Consider the following 12,777-nt stretch of genomic DNA (forward strand, 5'->3'; position numbering starts at 1 on the left):
CTGAATGTAATGTAGAAGAGACAACACAACATTGTTTTTCAGAAGTATAAAGAATAAAACTTTTTGGGGAATGATGAGATAGAATATGATTCTGTGCGGGAAATGTCACAAAGTAGACAGACATAATCTTTATAAACATGATAAAATGTTCATGAGAATCTGTATGATGTGCACTGAATTATATTCTACAAAAAGATGGGTTAGCTAAAATAAGATGGCTGTGGAAAAAAGGATTTTTTGTCAGATGTACAAAACTAACAGTATACATTTTTAAGATAATAGGTCACAAATATGTTATGAAAGAAAAATGTAAGTAAAGCATGCTAACTATTTTTGTGTGTGTGGGTCTGGAGAGCAGCTGCAGGGAAGGAAGCAACATGGAGAAGCAGGAAAGCAAACTAATGGAGTAGAGAGAAAATGGGCCTTTTTCTGGCTACAGAAGTGTTGTAGAAGATGGCATGTAAGTTGTTATGGATATAATTAGTGCTGTTGATACAGAAATAGTTACTTCATTATATCTAAATCTATTTGAGTCACAAACATTTCATACTCGGATAACTTATTTGGCTAATTTGATTTACTTTATGCTTATGAAGGTCAGCTCCTGCACCGCACCACTTGGAACACATTGCCCTCCTGAACACCCACTATAACAGCTCTCACATAAAAACACAATCCACACACCCACCTTTACGGAGGCTCTCAACAGAAATTTACCCAAACAGCAGAGACCTCCAGAACAGAAATGCACTTGACCACCAGAACACAGCACAAACCACAGGACACATAGCTCACCTCCAGTGTGCTCCTCAACCTAAGCCCCTAAGGCTAAGCACCTTGCCCAGTACACTAATCATCCTAGGTGACTCAAGAGAAGAGAAATTATCATTTTAATATTGTCATGTCTGTGTCTATGATATATAAAGCCAGTTTGATCAATATTTATTGTTTATATAGTGGTATTTTCATTCTGTTAATTAATATTGTCATAAAATATCTTAGTCATTATTTAGTAATGATACAGGTCTGTATGAGGTACAGAGGTTTGGGGATTTGTTTTCCTTTAGGATTGGTGTGATTAAGGAATATCTCCAAGAGGGTGGTATTAAACCTTGTGACTGAATTTCTAATATTTTTATGGAAGAGGGATAGTATCTTTGAAGGAAAAAGTTTATATATTTCCATAATTATGCCATTATACCTGGAGCTTTATTATTTTCACCACCTTTTATTGTATCTAATTTCTTTGTAGGATATGTGTGCTTGCAGATCTAGTTTTACATTTTCTGTTTTTTTTTATATTAGAACATTTTTCACCTAGATTTAATTGATCAATATGTATATATATTGTTTGGAAATGTTCCATACAGTGATTTCTATAGGCAACAAGAATGTCACCTATATCCGAGAAAATTTTCCCTTTCGTTTCATGGAAGATACTTTTAATGTTATTAGCTTTTGATTCTATTTTGATTCTTTTGGATAAATTATGTAGATATTTGGAAGAAGTGGCCAAGGTATTGATTTTATTTTTTTCTAAAGCTAAACTAGTTTTATGTGTTAAAATTTTGTTGTATTTATTGTTTAATACTTCTACTTTCTTTTTCATCTCCAAATGATTTTGATTTTTTTCAGCTTTTACTGACAAAAGTTTGGATTGTAGATCTAATAATTCAGAATACCATTCTCTGATTTTTTTTTTTTTATACCAAGTTCGGGTTTTACCATATATGTAAGCTTTTAATGAGTCCTATGTCATTATTTTATTTATCTCTGTGGTGTAGTTAATATTTAAGAAGAACTGTAGTTCAGAAAATAACCAGGGTTTGAACTTTTTAATTTTAGTTATATATACTGCGGTGGTGGTGCTGCGGTAGCGTTGTCGCCTCACAGTAAGACGTTGTCCTGTTCGATTCTCAGTTAGAGTGCTGGAATTCTGATTGTTTTTTTTTTCAATTTTTTTTTTATTTTTTCAAATACATTTGAATGAATTCCATAGTATTTATACATAACATCTTAAATAACTATGTACACTATTTACATTAGCTTGACACTATAAAAGATCTTAATGTATACAGTTTTATAAGTGTGTCCAAAAAATTATCAGAGTTTCTGATCAATTATATATATTGACATGGCTTAGTGGTAAATCACCTTGGCTATGGTGTGCAAGGTCATGGGTTTGAGCCCTGCAGAGGCTGTTTATTTCCCATTAGCCTGACGAGCCTGGTCTGCAAGGCTATGGAGCGTATCATCATGGAACTTATAAACAATGACATTGGTAATCTCCAAACTCTGAACCCTACCCAGTTTGGGTTTATAAAAGGAAGATCATGTCTCCTAAACCTGATAGACCTCTTTGAAGTGGTCACCAAAGCTGTAGATGAGAGTAAGGTGGTACACACAGCCTATCTAGATCTTGCCAAGGCTTTCGACACCATCCCCCACTCTGGAATTATAGACAAACTCACTAAACTAGGTATAAATCCCTATGTCACAAGATGGGTTGCCAGCTGGCTCACTGACCGAACACACATTGTGAAAGTAGCAGACTCTAAATCCAACTTCAGACCAGTGACAAGTGGAGTACCACAGGGTTCAGTCCTAGGTCCTCTCCTGTTTGGTATATACTTCTCTGAAGTACAGGCTAACACATAAGGTCTTTGGCTAACAAAGTTCACAGATGACTGCAAACTAGGAGCCATAATCATATCTCCTAATGATGTGGACATCCTACAAAAGGGCCTCACTGAGACAGATGCCTGACGTCAAAGCCATGGCCTCAAGGCCAATGCCAAAAAGTGCATTGTCATCCCTTTTGTTAAAAACTCTGTACCCATGAACTACCACATAGGCAGTAGTCTACTTAACACCAAAAGTGTGACCAGAGACCTTGGGACACAGTTGGACAGAAATCCTTCTATGTGGCACACCTCATCACAAAAGGTTTCTCATCCAGGAAAAAAGAGGTCATTGTTCCCCTCTACTCATCACTCATTAGACTCATTATAGAGTACAATGCCCCTTTTGGTATGTACCTCACAAGACATCTACAATAACTGGAAAGGCCACAGAAATACCTCACAAAGAGGATTACCGGCCTCAAACAGATGCCCTACGCAGACTGTCTCAAAAAACTCCACCTTTAATCTGTCACATATCGCCTACTCAGAGGCGATCTCTGCCTAACATACAAAGTTATGTCAAACCCAGAGCTGTTGGACATGCTCCACATAAAGAAATCCCAATTGCTCCGAGCTACATGCTCTAAGGACCTAAACCTTGTCACCACAATAAACAGAACATGCTGGAGGGATAGATTCCTGTCTGAGAGACTTCCCATACTCTGGAACAAACTACCTGTCTGTATCAAACAAAGCTCCTCATTAGCACTCTTCAAGAAAAAATCTTGATGATTGGATGGGAGATAGGAAATTCACCTCGGGGATCACTTCTGATGCTCTGCTTGACAGGGGCACAGGAAAATAATTTTCTTGGGTGGCAAAAGCCAGGGTACTGTTTGGCTAGGCTTATATAGGCCCTAGGGCCAATAGCCTAGTACCTACCTATGAACCTATGAACCTATAGTGTCAATCAACTATAAGACTTTTCCCCAAGGATTGTTGATAAATATCTTTGGATAAATTCTTAGTTCTTTAATTTTAATTTCTGATAATGCTGTGGTCTTCAGTAGGCTGTAGGAGTCTTCCAAAGTTGGTATTGTGTTTGTATTCCATCTTCGTGTTATACACTTCCTTGAAATTGCAAGTATAGTCCATACTAGATGCATGTTTGACCTATTCAAATGAGGACCTTCGTTCACATTTAAAAATACAAGGGCTTTAGTTAAATAAAATGATTAATTAAATAAAGCATGTAGAACGTTATTAATATCATTCCAAAATGGCTTAATTTTAACACAATCAAAGAAAATGTAGTTACAATCTGGATTGTGAACTTGCTCACATCTCCAACATATTCCTTTTATGGAAATACTAAATTTACTGATTCTGTCTTGGGTTAATAATGCTCTGTGCAAGCATTTCCAATTAAAAACTTTCCAGTATTGTGTAAAGGATGGATATTTTATTGATAATAAGATATTTGTTTTAATATCTTCAGTTAACTGTGCTGAGTGTCCTTTTGTTACATATTTCCAATATGAGGTTTTGGGCGTTTTATAGTTTATCAATATTTTGTAAAATTTTGAAATACTGTTTCCCATGTCAAAGTCATTATAAATGATTTCATGTATGTATTTCATAAATTTAGGTATTTCTTTAAATGAAGAATTGTTTATTATTCTACTTAAATCTTGCGAATATGGCAGAATACTCTATAAAGATAGCCAGTCCTGTTGTGGAATTTTGTATGTTGTTTTTATTACTTGCATATGTAAAACTTTTAGTTATTTGATACATTGGAGCCAACAAAGAAATCCTTTCTGTTCCCAGGAATTGATAATGTCTCTCTATACTTTATGTGGAAAGTTCTTTATGACTATAAATGTTGTTAAAAGATCAAACCAGACTTTTAAATCTATATTTGTATTAATAATGTTCCTAAATGAGTTAATATAATAATTAATCATATGGGTTTTAATGTGTTTAGTTATGTTATATTGCATACTAATACATATGTGCCATGACAAATTGTTTTTATCTGTTATTTCAATTTTTTTTGTAAATCAAATTCTTTTATTGATATTACAGTTAGTAATTCTTTCCAATTTGCAGATTAATGTGGACTTATCCAATCTGAGATTGTTTTAGATATTGATGCTTTTATATATGTTTATATAGCAAGAAAGTTTAATCCTCCCTGTTTCCATGGTCTGATATGATATATTAAAGCTATTCTGATTCTTTTGGGAAACTATAAAAATTTTATTAGGCATGAATTTATTTCTTTATGTATATTTCTTTCTGGTAACAGTTGTATTGTCTAGGCTATATATAGGATCTTGGGCAGTAAAACCATTTTTATTAACTGTAGTCTATCTTCAAATGTTAATATTATTTTGTTCCATTTTTTCCAAAGAGATTTTAATTGTATTGATGATATTATTGTAGTTTTTGAGACTAATTCATTATTATCCTTGCATGACTCAATTCCTAGATATTTTAAGGTAGATTCTTGTTTCCCTATGATGTGATCCCCCTTAGTCTGCAGTTCTTTTTATTATTTAAAAATAAAAATGTTGATTTTGATTTATTGAAATGGAGTCCTGACGTCATGTGAAATTTGTCAATTAATATATCTAATTCTTCTAATGTCTCTTTTGTATTAGATAATGTTAGTAATATGTCATCAGTAAATAGCATTACTTTAGAATTATGTTGTTCATAAACTTCTATTCCTTGGATTTTTATATTGTTACAGATTTAATCTGCCAATATTTCAATAGCCAGAGCAAATAGAATCGGTGACATGGGACATCCTTGTTTAGTGTCTTTTGTTATATGTATAAATTCAGAGGTAAAAGGACCTAACTTGACATACGCTAAATTATTTACATATATATTCTTTAGGAGATGAACAAAGGATGCCGAAAATTGAAATAGCATTAGGATTCTAAATAAATTCTAAATAAATAGTCCCAATTTAGGGAATCAAAGGCTTTCTCTATATCTAAGCCAATTATGAATGTTTCTTTATTTTCTTTATTAACATAATCTATAAGAGAAATTATCATTTTAATATTGTCATGTGTGTGTCTGTGATATATAAATCCAGTTTGATCATTATTTATTGTTTTGGATAATGGTATTTTCATTCTGTTAGTTAATATTGTCATAAATATCTTATAGTCATTATTTAATGATGATACAGGTCTGTATGAGGTACAGAGGTTTGGGGATTTGTTTTAGGATTGGTGTGATTAAGGAACATCTCCAAGAGGGTGGTATTAAACCTTGTGACTGAATTTCTAATAGAGTTTTATGGAAGAGGAATAGTATCTTTTGAAGGAAAAAGTTTATATATTTCCATAATAATGCCATCTATACCTGGAGCTTTATTATTTTTACCCTCTTTTATTGTATCTGTAATTTCTTTTTAGGATATTGGTGCTTACATATCTAGTTTTAATTTTTCTGGTATTTTTTTAATATTAGAACATTTTTCATCTAGATTTAATTGATCGATATCTATATATATATATATATATATATATATATATTTTCTTTTTGGAAATGTTCCATATAGTGATTTCTGTAGGCATCAAGAATGTCACCTATATCTGAGACATTTTCCCTTTCTTTTCATAGAAGATACTTTTAATGTTATTAGCTTTTGATTGTATTTTGATTCTTGTGGATAAATTATGCAGATATTTAGGAGAAGTGGCCAAGGTATTAATTTTTCTAAAGCTAAACTAGTTTTATGTGTTAGAAGTTTGTTGTATTTATTGTTTAATATTTCTACTTTCTTTTTCATTTCCAAATGATTTTGATTTTTTCAGCTTTTGCTGACAAAAGTTTGGATTGTAGATCAAATAATTTAGAATCCCATTCTCTGATTTTTTTTTTTTATACCAAGTTAGGGTTTTACCATATATGTAAGCTTTTAATGAGTTCCATATCATTATTTTAATTATCTCTGTGGTGTAATTAATATCTGCGAAGAACTGCAATTAAGATAATAACCAGGGTTTGAACTCTTTAATTTTAGTTATATATGCTGGAATTCTGGAGTTAAAGATTAATGGTTTATGCCCATTTTGAAGTTTTAGTATCAATTGTGGTCTGAAAAGGGGCAGGGAGTGATTGAGAAATTAATGATTTTAGAGTATAAGTCATGGGCAGCAAATATTTTATCTATTCTAGTTTGGGTACCAAATCTGTGATCTTGATTGGAAAACAACAAAGATTTATCTTCTTTAAATTTGAAAGTATCTACAAGATGAAATTTTTCTACCCACTTGTTTAAAGCTTTTGATACAGCAGATGTATGCAGTGGTCTTTTATTTGTAGTTTCAGAAATATCAACTATACAGTTAAAGTCTCCTCCTAATATTAAGTTGCCTTTATAATTATTGGAAATGAAATCCAAGTGTTTTTTAACAGTTACTGTTCCAATGCCTGGGAACCAGTATAGATTGGCTAGGTCCATATTCTGTTATTATATTTAACTATTACTAATGCCATAAGGTCTTTATCTTCATACTTATAAATGATTTCTGGGTTAATCACATTTGTTTTCCATAAATTTGTTACCTCTTTTGTCTTTGTCTTATAAGTGTATTGTGCCAATATCATATATTCCTTAGAATTCCATTTGTAATTGCCATTTGTTTTGAAATGAGTTTCTTGAAGGAAGACAATTTGTGTTTTGTTCAGTTTTAAATATTTCAGTAGATTTGATCTCTTGCTAGGATTGTTTAAGCCATTGGTATTTAAAGATAATAAAGTTAAATCCATCTTAGGTTATTTAGACTATGTATTTTTTGTTTTATTGTGACTATTAAACATTTTCCTCTGATAACTATAAAGTATATGTTTGAGCTTTTAAAGGAAATTATCAGTTTTATACTTTGAGTGTTTACCAGTAAAGTAATGTTTTGGTCAGGCATACTAAAAATGTTTTTGTGAAATAAATTTAAATTAATAAATGTTAACAAAACTAAGATCTACACTAACCATGGAATGAAAATTATTCCTAATCTGATGGATAAACCTAAGTCCATCAGATTATCACTCATACCTTGTCAATCCAGAACATCTGAGCTCCATAAATTGAATTATCATACAGAGAATATTTGTAATAGGAATAAGCAATATTGATATTATTTTGAACAGATATAGTACTATTGTAGATAAGACAGAATTCTAATACAATATAAATGTTTACTTATTGTATAAGCAAATAATATTTACATTTATGATGACAAGCAATTCAATCATAGTAAAGTAGGATGCATCATACATAAAATCTCAGTAAAAGATTATAGCACACAGTTATTTATCCTATTCATCCTTATTGATGAAGTCTTTCAGAACTTATTACTTAATAAGTCCAGCCGCTGGACCCCACACAGTTCAGCTTCGTAAAGGGCAGATCATGCCTCCTGAACCTGGTGGATTTCTTTGAGACAGTTACTCAGGCTATAGATAAGGGAAAGGAGATACACACAGCTTACCTTGACCTTGCTAAAGCATTTGACACCATTCCCCATTCAGGTATTATTGATAAGCTCACCAGCCTGGGCATAAACCCTTACGTCACAAGATGGATCGCAAACTGGCTCTCAGACAGATGCCATAAAGTGAGAGTAGTAGGATCTATGTCCGAATCTAGTCCAGTAACGAGTGGTGTGCCTCAGGGCTCTGTCCTGGGGCCCCTCCTGTTTGGCATATACTTCTCAGAAGTACAGGCAAGCACGGAAGGGCTGTGGGCCTGGCTGACTAAGTTTGCAGATGACTGCAAACTGCGTGCTATAATAGAGTCTCCGGCCGACATGGAGATCCTCCAGAAGGGCCTAAATGAGACTGGTGCATGGTGTCAAAGCCATGGTCTTAAGCTAAATGCAAAAAAATGCATAGTAATCCCCTTTGGAAAAAACAGAGTACCCACAAACTACAACATAGGAGGTAATCCCCTGAAATCTGAAGAAGAAATTAGGGATCTAGAGACCCAAGTAGATAGTCAGCTTTCCTTTGATAACCATGTTGCCAAAGTGGTTAGAAAATCCTTCTATGTGACCCATCTGATCACGAAAGGGTTTGCATCAAGATCTAAGGATGTAATGGTGCCCCTGTACTCTTCCCTCATCAGTCCCATTATTGAGTACACTGCACCAATTGAAATGTACCTGGCTAGACATCTCCAGCAGCTGGAGAGACCACAGAGGTACCTAACCAAGAGGATTACTGGCCTCAAACAGTTGCCCTATGCAGCACGATTGAAAAAGCTAAGTCTGTTCTCTGTTGCATACCACTTTCTCAGAGGCGATCTCTGTCTAATGTACAGAGCCATGTCCAACCCAGAATTGTTGAACATGCTCCATCTTAGCAAAACCAGATCTACTCATGCTACATGCTCTAGGGATATAAACCTCAACATAACAATGAATAGAACATGCTGGAGGGATAGATTCCCTTCACAGAGACTTCCCTTACTATGGAACAAGGTCCCGATCTACATAAGACAGAGCCCCTCACTATCACTCTTCAAGAGGAACCTTGATGAGTGGTTGGGTAACAGAAAGTTCACACCAGGGATCACACCAACAGCACTACTAGATAGGGGCCAAGGGTACTAGCTGCTATTACAAGGGTCTAGGGAATTACTAAAGGGGTGGTGAATACCGCACATCATGGCTGGGCTAATATATGCCTTCGGGTAGATAGCCCAGTCCAACCTATGAACCTATGAACCTATAATATATATAGATGGTAATAATATTTATACCCAATGTTTATAATACCATGTATTTTATTGGATATATCAGAAGTTATATTTCATTATTTACCAGCATTTAAGTAATCACTTTGTTGCTAACTTTCTTGAAGCATCAAGTTTGTGTTATGTGAACATTGATGAAAGTTAGTGCATTTTAATTATCAGTGCATCCCTCTTCCCCCCATATCCTACACATAAGGATTTTCATATCTGTCATTTCTTTTTATAAAATGAGTGAAATTATAGGTTAAAAACAATAAATTCACTTATTGTGATTAATAATTAATAATTACAAGTTCCCTTTCCAAATTCATAATTTGCCATTTTAAGATTTAAATGGCAACATTCTATTTTGCATAATCAGCAAAGGTTAAACTGAGTGATTATTGTCAATTTAATACTATTTGTTCAGAATGTGATTGTTACATTCTGTGACATTCCTAGTTCAGGCTTCTATTGTTTCCCTTGAACAACTTTGTCAGTTTGATGCCATGTATAAAACATTAGTTACCTTGGTAACAGCTTAAGTACTATATATGGTCGAGATGGGTTACAAAACCACAATTCAAGTTAAAGCAATTATATGACTTGTTATGCACATTTACTTATATGAAAAATCATCATACTTCTTCCCCTTGATGTTCAGTGTAGTGAATTTCAATTATGACAAGTTAAAACAGTAGTGTTATTATGCACAAGCCCATGTTATTAAACTGAGTGTCTATTGTCAATTTAATACTATTTGTTCAGAATATGATTGTTACATTCTGTGACATTTCAAGTTCAGGCTTCTATTGTTTCTCTTGAACAACTTTGTCAGTTTGATGTCATATAAAACATTAGTTACCTCGGTAACCGCTTAAGTATTATATATGGTCAAGATGGGTTACAAAAACTACAATTCAAGTTAAAGCAATTACATGACTTGCTATGCATATTTATTTATATAAGGAAATCATCATAATGTTCAGTGTAGTAAAGACAGTAGTGTTATTATACACAAGCCCATGTTATTAAATCCTGTCTTTAATATCTAAATTTAGCAGACTGCTTCATCTTATATGACGATTATATATTTTATGTCTAGATTTACTAAAATCATACATTAAATAACTATTGTGTGCGTGTGTGTTTTTTTTTTTTTTGCCTGCTGCTTAGTTATTTGAGAGACCAGAAGCTGTACTGTTTATTCTTATCATTAGCTCCTTCCAAGCATGTTTATACAGTCCATAGACTTTAAATTATGAGACTATTCTAGTTTATTATTTGTTATAAGTATATTTCCATCCTTACATACACACATATCAGTACCTCAAGCATGGCCAACAATGCCCATCCAGTTTTGCCAGAATACCATTCACTAGTTCATGTGATGTGTTTCCAGGATGTTCTTAAAATATCCAAACCAATATTTTTCCTGTTCCATTTTACCAGCTTGTTCCATGCAGTGGCCACTCTGCCAGTGAACCACTCAACACACCTTCTATTCCCACAGGTATTTCCATGAAGGAAATCTGATGACTCTCTAGCATTTCCTGGCAACCCCAAACAGCCCTAGAATCAGCTATACCCATATGCACAACACATCCAAGCAAGCTCACCTCCCAGACCACTGCAAAGGGTACTGCACAAGATCAAGTGCTTTTAGTCTTTCACAATGAATCAGACTTGCACTGTTATGTAAGTCTTTAATGTGTTTGGACCAAAATACATTTTAAATATAAAATTGCGCTTATTATTTATTTTTTTTTTATCAAGAATCAACTTAATGAGCTAAACAAAGTGTTGGGAGACCATCAATATGTGGTTTAAAAGAGCCCTTTTATTATATATTTTTTCTTAAACCAAAAACGTCATTGCCAAGAATCATCTCGGAGGCCATTAAGCATTATCGTCACTCTGTCTCCATTACCATAGACACCTGGGAGTGTCTGTTTCTGTTAGTGTGTCTGTGTACTGCATACCAGAGGCTCACAATGCACCTGAAGCAAAGCTTCACTTCACTGCAACTTTAAGCCTAAATTCCCTCCCTTTCAGCAAGGCAGCAGCCAGGAAAGAACGGACAGCAAACAGATCAAAAATAAAAAAACCTCCCAACAAGCCGCCACAACAAGAGATAACACATTCTTCCAGCCTTCCAACCTCTCACTCTGCAGAAGTATAAACAAACTATTCTCTGAAAAAATATCCCAAATCATGGTTTTATCTACCTCATTCCCCTGGATCCAGGCTGAAGCACCAAATGTCTTTTCCTAATACACAACCATCAGTAAATCTTGATCACAAGCTGCAACCCACAGCTTCCCGGAGATGAAAACAGCAACATACAACAGCTGCCAGACACAGCTGCATCCACACGCACCATGTCAGGCTTAATCAAACAGCACTCGAAGCTATGATACCTGCCATAATTGATATTAACTATGTTTAGACAGAATAATAATGACATTTGTACTAGCTGCCAGACATGGCTGCATCCACGCACACCATATCAGGACTGATCAAACAGCACTCAAAGCTATGATACTTGCCATAATTGATATTAACTATGTTTAGACAGAATAATAATGACCTTTGTAATAGCTGTCAGACACAGCCTAATACATAAGCATAAGTAAATCTCAATCACAAGCCACAACCCACAGCTTTCCGGACATGAAAATGGCAACATACAAAAGCTGCCAGACACAGCTGCATACACACACACACACCATGTCAGGCTTAATCAAACAGCACTCAAAGCTATGATACCTGCCATAATTTATATTAACTATGTTTAGACAGAATAATATTGACATTTGTACTAGCTGCCAGACAAGGCTACATCCGTGCACACCGTATCAGGATTGATCAAACAGCACTCGTAGCTGTGATACCTGCCATAATTGATATTAACTATATTTAGACAGAATAATGATGACATTTGTACTAAGAGTTTGCTACTATTATTTGACCAGGATATACATGACATTTTTAAATCATACTTTAACTGACAAAGGCATTAGTCTCCATGACAGCATTTTTTTTAAAAACACTCTACTGTTACTGCTATTATATATGATATTAATTTGTTACATTTGAGTCTGAACTCTGATGAATGGTACCTTGTTGAATTACTTAATTAATTACTTAAATTTTAAGTAATATCAATGAAAAATAAACAAGATAAGTATTCATTGAGTTCAAGGAGGGGAATAGAAACTTCTATGTTTGTATTATATGTTGCTTTGTTTGGCTTATATATAATGTAAATAGTAACCCATCTTGAACTACCTTTGCTTGTGAAAAAGTATTGGACTCTTTGAGCATTCTGAATAAATCATTACTGTTTCTCAGTTGTTTAAGAAACCCTCCCTTTTTTAAATAAGAACAGAT

General features: G+C 33.9%; 1 protein-coding gene across 3 annotated transcripts in view; it reads right to left on the reverse strand.

Moving 5' to 3' along the window:
* Window positions 1–12,777, reverse strand: part of LOXHD1 (lipoxygenase homology PLAT domains 1) — a 2,432,812-nt gene that overhangs the window by 1,257,835 nt on the left and 1,162,200 nt on the right. The gene's annotated exons all lie outside the window — the stretch shown is intronic.

The sequence above is a fragment of the Protopterus annectens genome, chromosome 1.part1, assembly GCF_019279795.1.
Source record: "Protopterus annectens isolate FY-2018-M chromosome 1.part1, PAN1.0, whole genome shotgun sequence".
Taxonomy (NCBI): domain Eukaryota; kingdom Metazoa; phylum Chordata; order Ceratodontiformes; family Protopteridae; genus Protopterus; species Protopterus annectens.